The sequence below is a fragment of the Numida meleagris genome, chromosome 23 (genome assembly GCF_002078875.1).
Source record: "Numida meleagris isolate 19003 breed g44 Domestic line chromosome 23, NumMel1.0, whole genome shotgun sequence".
Lineage (NCBI taxonomy): Eukaryota > Metazoa > Chordata > Aves > Galliformes > Numididae > Numida > Numida meleagris.
This window is the reverse complement of record NC_034431.1, coordinates 914,578-924,476: the sequence shown is the minus strand read 5'-3', so window position 1 is coordinate 924,476 and position 9,899 is coordinate 914,578. Positions and strand designations below refer to the sequence as shown.

Sequence of the window (9,899 nt, the reverse complement as noted above, 5' to 3'; positions counted from 1 at the left end):
TCCACACAGGTAGTTCACATCTCCCACCCTCAAAGGCTGGGCTTTGCTACACCCACTCCCATCACTGGAAGGGATTCACACCACTAGGGGAGAACCTTAGGGACCTGTTTGTATCCACCCAGTCTTCAAAATGCACTGGAAAACAACCCAGACAACATCTCCTCCCTGCAGGGGCTCTCTATCAGCCTACACCTCTGGTCCAACCCACCCAAAAGAGCCTTGCCATGGATTCCTAATGGCTTGCACTGCAGAGGAGTCCGTCTGCTGGCTCCTTTATTACAAAGATAAAGGTGTTAAATGCCAAAATGTCATTAAATTTGTGCATTTATTACATGGATCCATTGAGCCATGAAAGCATTCACTGGAATGGGGTGGAAAACGTCATTCAACCTGGCTTACTGCTGGGCAAACTGAGGTAGAGTTTCAGAGGCGTTGTCACCCAATGGTTCTGCAGAGCCCCCATGTCCCATCTCGTTCCTCATTTTCCTTCCCCCGTAGACACCTCCACTTCTGCATGGAGCAAAGAATGCATGGAAAACTTTCCAAATGCAGCTGCCTTATGTCTGAAGCAGCTTCCAGCTGAGGAGGGCAGGAGAGGAGCTTATGGGGAGGGGGAGGGACGGGGTGGGTGCTTGTGGGATTTGGCGGATCCTCTGATTTTCCAGCTTCAAAATGTCCACAAACATTCCCACCGAACCCCAGCATTGGCTGCTTCCCATGCTTCTTTCCGAGCCCATGAATTGTGACAGCAGCCACTTGTTAATTGACATTTAATGTTTAAAATCACATTTATCAAGAGCCTTACAAAATTCAATTTTATATACCTTCCTACTTTAGGAGAAAGGTGGGTGTTTGCTCCCATCGCCAGCCTGGCTGAACGGGCAGCCCGGAGCCCAAGCCCATGGTCCCAGCTCCAGGTAGGAAACATCTGGGTACATATTTTTTCTCTGGCTGTGACAAGAGAGGTGAATAAGTGTGAAGTGACAGCCGGGGGGGCCACGAGCCTCTCCCAGCTGATGGCTCCAGGTGGGATTTTTGCGGGGGGGGATTCTCCATTGGTGGCTGGGAGACGGGGAAAAACAAACCTTGCAGTGTTGCAAATGGCAGCGAGGCCAGGGCTGCCCCAGCTGCGTCTGCTGACGCCAGGCTATTGTTTGTACGCTGCTGTTTGCACGTCGGAGGGGAAAAAGCTCCCGGCGTTCCTCCAGCGATGACTGGACACGGGGAGTGACGTCCCCACCTGGACCCCGAGGTTGTGAGCCAGGGAAGCGGCATCCAGCGGCAAAGATAATTATTTATACAGCACTTGACTAATGAATGGCTTTGAATGGGGGCTTCCTGGAGCGCTCGCTCCACCCAGCTTTTGTCAGGGTGAGATTAAGGCTGGGAGGTTTCTTGTTTTGCTTTGTTTAATTCCTGCTGCCTGGGCTGCGCGGCAGGAACGGACCTTGCTGATGGTTGTGGCTGAACGGGGCACAGGGCGGGTCAGCTTTGCATGTGCTGGGGTTACTGCTTAGCCAAAAAAAAAGGGGGGAAATGGGGATAAATCTTCCCCTTGTGCAGTGCTGAGAGGATGGAAGTGGGGACAGGAGATGTCTGAGCCCCGTCTTGTTTGGGTTTGGCTCTCTCATGGTGGTCACTGCAGGGAATGCCTGCCTGCTCTCTTGGCAAACGCAATCCCTTTGCCAGTGCAGCTGATTTGCCTCCTGAACAATAGAAGGTATTCGGGCAAAAGGTCCCTCCTGTTGTAATAAATGGCTTTGCTGATGATATCAGAGCAAAGAGCATAGATATTTTTTTTTCCTTCCTAGCAAACCACATGTACAAACCTTGCCTGAGTTGAGGCATGGCTGTGTATTTGGCACCAATAGTGTTCCACCCTTTGTTTCATCTTGGAGAGAAGATGACAATTTGGGATCCAAATCTGAGTCTGAGCGTTGTGTTGGGGTTACACAGCATTGCGTGGAGGTAAAGGGACTTGAGACAGCCCTGACCACACAGATTGGTGCAAAGTACCCGTGTACTGGAGGAAGTACAGCATAACAGATACTTGATTCAGGAGATAAGCAACGTGGGAGATGCTCTGCCATTAGCAGAACTCATTTTTTTTTCCTCTGCTTTGGGACAGGAGAAACCCATCAGGGTTTGCAAGCCAGTGGTGTGCATGCCCTGTTTGCAGCTGGGCAATAGCATCCCCCTCTTCACCCATCCCTCTCCGAATTTCAGGGAACTGAATTGTTGTCCAGAGCCATCTCTCTACTGGAAGGATAAAGGGGTTTCACGGAGGCAGCTGAGGAGTGGCCAGGGCCAGCTCCTCCTGAGCCCCGTAAACAGGAAGGCGAGGAAGCGTGGAGTCGAGCCCTGGCTCATCCAGGACGTGGGGTGCACACAATGCTGTGCCGGAAAGGGGGGGGTTATAAATACACAGGGTCAGGGCCAGGCCCTGTGAACAATAGGGACAGGGAGGGGGGAAGAGGCCAGCAGGGACGAGCCAAGGCCATTGAGCTGGCTGCTAACACAGCCCTGCTGCTCAGCTCTAGGGGTGCAAGGTTTGTACAGTGGAGGGGGGAATTGCAGCAGCTGAGCTGAGCTGCCTGCTTTGCAGCATAGTGTAGTGGAGGGCTGGTAGCTGGATCATCCACTGCCAGCTCTGGGTTTCCACTCCCATTCCCTAGCATGGGTAGGGTGGTGATTTGCTGGGGTGGGAGAAAGTGGGCAGGGATGATTTTAAGATACCTGTGGCTGGAGGAGAAGGACACTGCCTATACATGGTGTTTGGGGGCATCAGGGCTAAAGTGAGGTGCGAAAGCCTTCATTCAGCCCCACTGCACAGGCTGCTCCCTCACATACCCTGTTCTGATGGAAGGTTTCATTTGAAGTTGGCTGCACGCTGAGCATCTCCAGGGCACCTGGCAGGGCTGGGTGTGCAGAGAGCCAGGATCTCAGATCCATGTGATGAAATAAGGGTGTTTGGCAGCACGGAGCTGCTGATGAGCAAAGTGCCTATCTCAGCGTGGTGGTGCTGGAGGGAGGCAGGCAGGTTTCCGTCCTGATCCAGCATTTCCTTGGGTTATCTCCATGCATTACCATGATTCCTGGACGAATCATTGCTATGATTCAGGAGGCTGCAAGTCCATCTATAACCCATCCCACGGAGCCACCTCTGCTCCGCACTCATCCCAAAGACGTCAAAGGAAGCGAGCACCAGGGGCAGATAAAGTGGGGAGGGGAGAGGAGGGGAGGCTGCCTGCCGGGCGGTGTGTGGAGGTCAGCGGCAGCTGCAGCCTTGCTCGTTAGCAAAACCAGGTCAGGGCATGGCCAGAATTGCCGGAAATATCTTTGTAATCTGTGAACCCTATGAGGAGCTGTGGGCTGCCATGATGCATCCTCTCCACCTCCTCGTCTCTGGGCCAAACCATGGGACATCAACTGCCTTTTGCACGTTTTGCCCTTAGGACACTTGCCCATCTCTGCAGCCCTCCTCTGGACACACAGTCTAACATTTTAATGTCATTCTGCTCTCTAATCTCTTGCATGTGCCTGAGCAGCACTATTGACAACTCAGTTTGGTGCTGGGATCCCGTCCTGTTATCTAGGTGAAGTGATGGGCTGGGATCATTGCTTGGGCCTCTGGGTTTTCACGGTGGCAGCTCAGCACAGAGCCCATGTGCCATCCTTCTCCAGGACAGAGACATCCATCCTCACCCCCTCCCCCCTCTCCCTTCATTACTGCCCCTATTAGAGATTGCATTTCCCAGCTCTCTGTCTTAATGGTGTCCCTGAGGAGACATTGCTTGCTGTTAATGCCTCTGCTCCCTCAGGACTTAGCCAAGTGATGGGGTTAATTTGGGAAGGGGATGGAGGTGCAGCTCCAGGAGATGGCAATTAACAGGAGACAGCACTTAGGGACCTCGCTGCAAATGAAAAAACAACAGGCTCCTGTGGTGTCAAGGAGTGGTGTAACGGGGTTGTCCAGAAACTTGGGGGTAATTTGGGGCAAAACCACGTCCTCTGCACTACTTCGGTGCTGCAGAAATATGAGAGCACACAGAGACAGTGTCACGTCTCAGAGCCTCCCCACCCCAAGGACGTGGGGGGTTTAGATCTAGATTTAGATTCTGCTCAGGGCCTGCAGTGTGCTGCAATCAATACAGCAGAGGCTGAAGGCGATTTAATTGCGGCGAGTAATGACCCAGCGCCCTGGGGAGATGCTTGTGGATGGGAGTCGAGGAATTTGCTCAGCTCTATGCAGAGGTGGGCAGTGGGATGAGTCCCAGCTCAGAGAGTTTTTCCCCTTTTTTGGAAGAAAAATGTCTCTCCACCTCTATTTTTTTTTCCCCTTAACTTGAAAACCATCATCTATTCTCCGTAAGAGAATGGGCAGCTAAATAGCGCACACGGCATAATTCCAGGAAGAGCTGCTCCCTTTTATGCTGCAGAGAGGAATGTGGAGAAGCAGTTTAAAAAGCCCAAGGGAAATAATTATCAATTTTTGGCCGCAGCAGCCTGGAGCCGGTGGGCACACGCGTGGCAGGGCTGAGCCTGGGGCTGCCATGGCTGAACATTTGTGCCAGCAGAGCAAGCGTAGGAGGGTGCTGGTGCAGCTGCAGTACACATCACAAATAGGTGTGAATGTCCTGACTGCTGCCGGAGTGCACGAGCACTTGGTGTTACAAGGTGATGAACATCCAGGGGTGTCATAGTGAAATACCAAACAACCACGGGTGCCTTCTGAATTTCAGCTCTTTTCTCACTGTTTATTCTTGCTGGGTTTTTTTTTTCATGCTGGTGTGGGCGATGCTGTTTTTAAGGTGACCGTAGCATCCAGCATCACTCCAGAGCCCATTCTGAGCCCTCTAGTGGTGTGTGCTGAGCTGAGGGCCCGGTCTCCCTCAAAACCCACGCTTTTGTTCCACGAAAATAAAACCCAGCCAATATTTTCCCCTTTATTTTTCCTCAAAATGAGGAGAAAAATCCCAAATCCCCCTGGCTTTTTTTTTTATTATTCTTCTTAGAGCACACCGACAGAAGGAGCGGTGCGGCCGTTTGGTGAAAACCCTCCTCTGCCTCTTTAGAACCAACGAATGCATGCGAACATTCATTTCAAAACTGAAAATCCCTTTTGAAAAGGCAAAGGTGGGCTGATGTGCCGCGAGGACAAGCGGGGCGATACGGGGGACTCGTGCCTTTTTCTACCGTTTATTCCTCCCACTATGGTTTCTAAAGAAAATAATGTCACGGGGGTCTTATCTGGGAGCTGGGAAGAGATGGGGGGAGAGATTTGGGAAGAGCTGACGTGTTTCTTTCCAAGCTGCGTTTCTAAAATAAGTTGATGTTTATTTGGTTGCGAGGGAAAAACGTTTGAGTTTGATTTCCTGTCCGTGCTGGAAACAGCAAATGTTGTAACAGAGGGGACTGTGGGAGAAGGTGGCTCGAGAAGCAGCGTCCTTTGGTGTTTGGGCTTTGTTTGAAGTACACCATCGCTGACAGCATCATCCCCAGCTGCCGTGCTCCAGCAGCATCTCTCCCAGGGCACACGCAGCTTTGTGCCCTACCTACCCCCCGTGGTGATTTGTGCCCTGCCAGGTGTGAGCTGTGGCTAAGATCTCTATTTCTGGTGGTTTAGCAGATGTAGGCAGAGGCAGCGTGGGCTGCAAAGGTCTTGAGGTGGGTTTCTGCCCTTTAATATCTGGGCGGCCAGCCTTTCTTTTCGATTTTTGACACCTTCACAGGCTTGTTCAGGAGGTAAAGCAAGAAGCTTGGGGTGTTAGGATGAATATCCAGGGGGAAAAACTCCCAGAGACCAACAGCCTGTGCTCAGAGGGATCTCAGGATGGATTTAGGGGAAATCTCCACTCCATGTTGAGCTATCAGCTTAAGCAATGCTCTCCCACACCTCTCCCTGTGAGCCTGCATGGGATGGTGCAGGATGCAGCCACGCTCGAGATGTCCCCTTGGGTTCAGGGCTGTATTTGTCCGAGTGTGGATGCTCCAGCAGAGTTCTGAAGGGCTCAGCAAAAGGGAGCCCACACCCCCAAACCCTTCACCTCACCATCCTGTGCCCCAGCCTGCTGGTTTTAATGGCTTGCAAATGCGAAGCAGCCTGTTTGTGCTGCTCTGGCAGCCACAGGAGCTTCTCATCTCCATCCTGATTGCATTTGGGTTTGGGCGCTGTAGTCCTGGAAACCACCTGGAGCAGCCAACATCAAAATGTAACAAAGCAAGACCTGAATGTGTGAAGATGGAGGGATGCCCTCTTATCTTTTACTTACGATAGTGGGTGATTCTTAGAATAATACTGGTGGTAGTGATGACTACGGGTGAATGAAAAAGTGGCTGGGCTGTGCCAATCACAGCAAGAGGCGAAAAGCAAGGCAGTGCTGAAGGGTGCTGAGCCTTTATAGGTGGGAAGAGTGGGAGCCATGCCAAGTGATAAATGAGGAAAATGGGAAGAGCAGCCGAAGGAGATGAGCTGGTGAGCAGGGTGTGCTCGGGGTGGGTTTGCCAGCACACCCACTTCTTCTGCGGGCTGGCATCTCAGGCTGAGTCAGCTCTCCCCAGATGAGTGTGCCCGTGGACCTGGTAACCTGAGGTTCCTTTTGGTTCTTCTATATTCCTCTCCACAGGGCTCCTGTGGCATGCAGCTCCTCCACGAGAGGAGAAACACCAGTGCACGCCCTTGAATGAGCGGGTCTCACTTGGATGCATGAGGGAGATGGGAGCTAGAGCCTCACCAATGCCAGCAGCCCCCACCACAAGGGCAAGCACAGGTTGGTTCTTACAGCCTGGAGGAAACCAGGAGAAGTTCCATCTTTGGTGCAGCACACAGGAACAATGGCTTTGGGGTAAATACACACACAAGTATATGAATATATATATATAAATCTTCCTCCTGGCCATGTGTGATGCTGGTCCTGCACCGTGGGTTGAGCGTTTTGGTCCCTCCCCCATGCATGGGGCACAGCACTGTTATTTTGGGATTGCATTACATATCTCCCCAGATGGAAAGCCTCGCTCCCCAGCGGGCTATAAAACCAAAAAAAGGAAAGGTCCTGACCCCATCAGTAAAACAGCAACCACGTTTCTTGGGGAGAAATCCTTTTACGAGGCAGAGAGGAGGAAGTTTGGGGCTGGGGGATGGAGCTGGAGGCAAAACGGGGATCAAAAGAACTGAGCCCGTTCATTTAGGGACTGGTGGAGGTTACAGCAGCGTGAGATGGGGATACGATTACAGAAGGGCTGCGTTAACGAACTGCAGCTCTATGTGCAAAGATGGGAGGGAGGTGAAATCCCAGCCAGCAGGATGCTCCGGCTGCTCACCACCAGCAAAATGGGCTGAGGAAGGTGGGGGAGCTTTACTTCTGTGTTAGAGATGCAGGCTCAGTTCAATTTAAATACTACTTGTGCAGCCACGAATACTTTCTCATAGAGGGGAAAACCTTGTGGCTGTACGAAATCCATAAAGTATCAGTGGAAATTTGGGATTTTATTGAGCGCGGATTGTGGCTGGAATTGGTTTCTTTCCTTCCAGCTTTCCCATTTAAAAACAAACAAACAAAACCAAGAAACAGAAGGCTTCAGCATATCTGATCCTGGAGGCTTTTGGTTCCTAAAGAGAAAATAAAAAGAAGCTTGGATTGGGGAACAAAGCCAAAAAAGGAGAGTTTGTTTTCAGTGGAAGTTCCAGGTGCTCCCAGGGGGCTCTGTGTGGCTGGGACAGGTGAGGAGCAGGGATGCTGGTGTTCACCTGTTCTGGCTGTTTCATACCTGTGATATCTTTGGGTTTTAACAGGACTTTTTTCCCTTGTCTTTTCTTTCTGGCTGTTTGGGGATGGAGAGGCTTGCTTTCTGCCTCAACACCTCTACCTGATGTTTCTTAGGATGCTGAAGCGGTTTCCACTGAGGCAGCTTCTCTTTAATGGACGAAGCACCACCACGCACAGGAAAATATCAGCTTCCTTCTGAAAAGGGTAACTTTGTCAGAACACAGAACTGTCTGCATTTTTGGAGATTAATTTGACCTTTTTCAGCACGTTTCCTCCCTGACTCACTTTCACTCAGAATTTCCCTGGACGCAAAACCTTTTTCTGTCCCATTTGCTCACCAGCCCCATCCGATCCCCCAAACCCTCCAAGAAGTGCTGAGTGTCGCGGCTGCTGTCAAACAAGCAAATGTGTTCCCATGCCCCAGTTTCTCCATTTAAGCAAATGATGCTTTTTCACCATTGCAAAGCATCTCTTGACTTCTACGGTTGCCGAAGACCGATTGCAACAGGTTTATATTTATGTTTACAGCCACCTGTACAACCAGCACAGCACGGACCCATGGGTGATGCTGCGAGGTTTGCCCTGGGTGGCAAACATACAGTCTCCCCCAGAAGGAGAAAAAGAATTGCAGGTGTGGATGGGAGGGAGACTGTTTATCTTAGAGCACGTGGATTAATTGCAGCAGGTCTTGGTTTTAAACCAATATTTAGTCTCGGACGCTTTGCTCTCCCTGTTCCCGTGCCTGCTGCTGCCAGTTCATGGTTGTGGTGGTGGGGGAGATGTGGGAGCTCGGAGAGCAGGGTGGGGAAATGTCTGAGATTTCCCCCATTTTATCTCCCGACACCTGTAAGCAATATTTACCTGTTCCCATCCGCTATTACCATCCTGCAAAATGATGCAATGAAAGGCTTTGATCTACAAATGGATTAAAATCGGCCTCCAGAAAGCTGATTGCCACCGAGCCTCTGCTGCTCTCCTCTGACCTCAGCCCCTCTCAGCCTATTTGCATCGATCTGTCATGAAGACACATCCCTATTTCCAAACATGACCCGGAGGGAGAGCTTGGAGCCCATGAAGCTGTTTTCTGCCCTGGGCTTGAGTCGCCCCCCCCCCACGCATTTCCCCACTGTGTAGTGGCTACAAGAGCCAGCACAGAGCATTGCCACCACCGCCCTGAGTCTTGCCACTGAATGGCTGCGGTTCTTTGCTCTCTGCACCTATTTATTCTGTTTTTCCTATTGCGGGGGCTCTGCTGCTCTGCAGCCCTTTATCTTGATCACAAGTCTTGCTCAGCTTCTGGGTGAGCCGCCCGCACAACAAAGCAAAACCAAGCAAAGTGAAGCAAAACGCTGCTGCCTTGACAATGGGCCGCTCCCAACCTGCCCCGCGAGCAGAAGTGAGACGGGGAGCTCTTTGCACGTGGACGTGAAACCAATCTCACATGTAACTCTGAGTCACCGCGATGTTTGCCTTGGTTTTTTGGGTGTTCATGGCAATGCTCAGAACCCCAGCTTGGGTGGACTCGCAGAAATCTCCGTGCTGCATCTATGTGATTTTCAGTGGTGCAGCGTAGGAGAGAGGTTTGGCACCAAGCAGCGCTGAGCATCAACAAGAAGATGGCCCAATATTTTAAGAAATGTGGGTCCCGTGCTGGCTTACCAGCTCCTTTAGGTGCTCACTGATGAGCCACGCGTGAGGTGCACCAAACTGAAAGCATTCAGCCTGCAGCAGAAGTTTGCAACGGCCCGGGCTTTGGTCTTAGCCAGCCCCGCATTGCTCTGATGCTGGAGCTCAGGGCACTCCCACACGCTGGGACCAAGCTGAGCGCATGGGTGCAGCAGAGCTTTGCTTTCTTCTCTCTTGTTCTCTGCTTTTTTTCTCCCTTTTTTTTTGGCGTTAGCACGTTACCTGCAGCGTGGTTTCGGGACGTATGACTCAGGAGTGCCTTGCAGTCCTCAGGCTTGCAGCAAGCTGCTCTCTGGGTTTGCACGGGCACCATCAAAGCCTCTTGGACCTGGGCAGCCAAGTGCTACCACTGCCCCGAAACCCTCCCACAGCACGCGGCTGGGAGATTTTGCAAAAACCCTTGCTGCCTTTGGAGCAGAGGTACAGATCTGAGTGGTCTTCGAGCTC

The 9,899-nt window shown here is 51.6% G+C and overlaps 1 long non-coding RNA gene across 3 annotated transcripts; it reads left to right on the top strand.

The window, feature by feature from the left end:
• On the top strand, nt 836-9,654 carry LOC110387769. Of its 3 annotated transcripts, none has more exons than XR_002432717.1 (4): nt 836-917; nt 6,627-6,770; nt 7,532-7,720; nt 7,838-9,654. It is a non-coding gene; the product is annotated as an uncharacterized LOC110387769 (long non-coding RNA). The 3 variants fall into 3 exon arrangements; XR_002432718.1 differs by having other exon boundaries at nt 6,627-6,845; nt 7,881-9,654; XR_002432716.1 differs by having other exon boundaries at nt 6,627-6,845.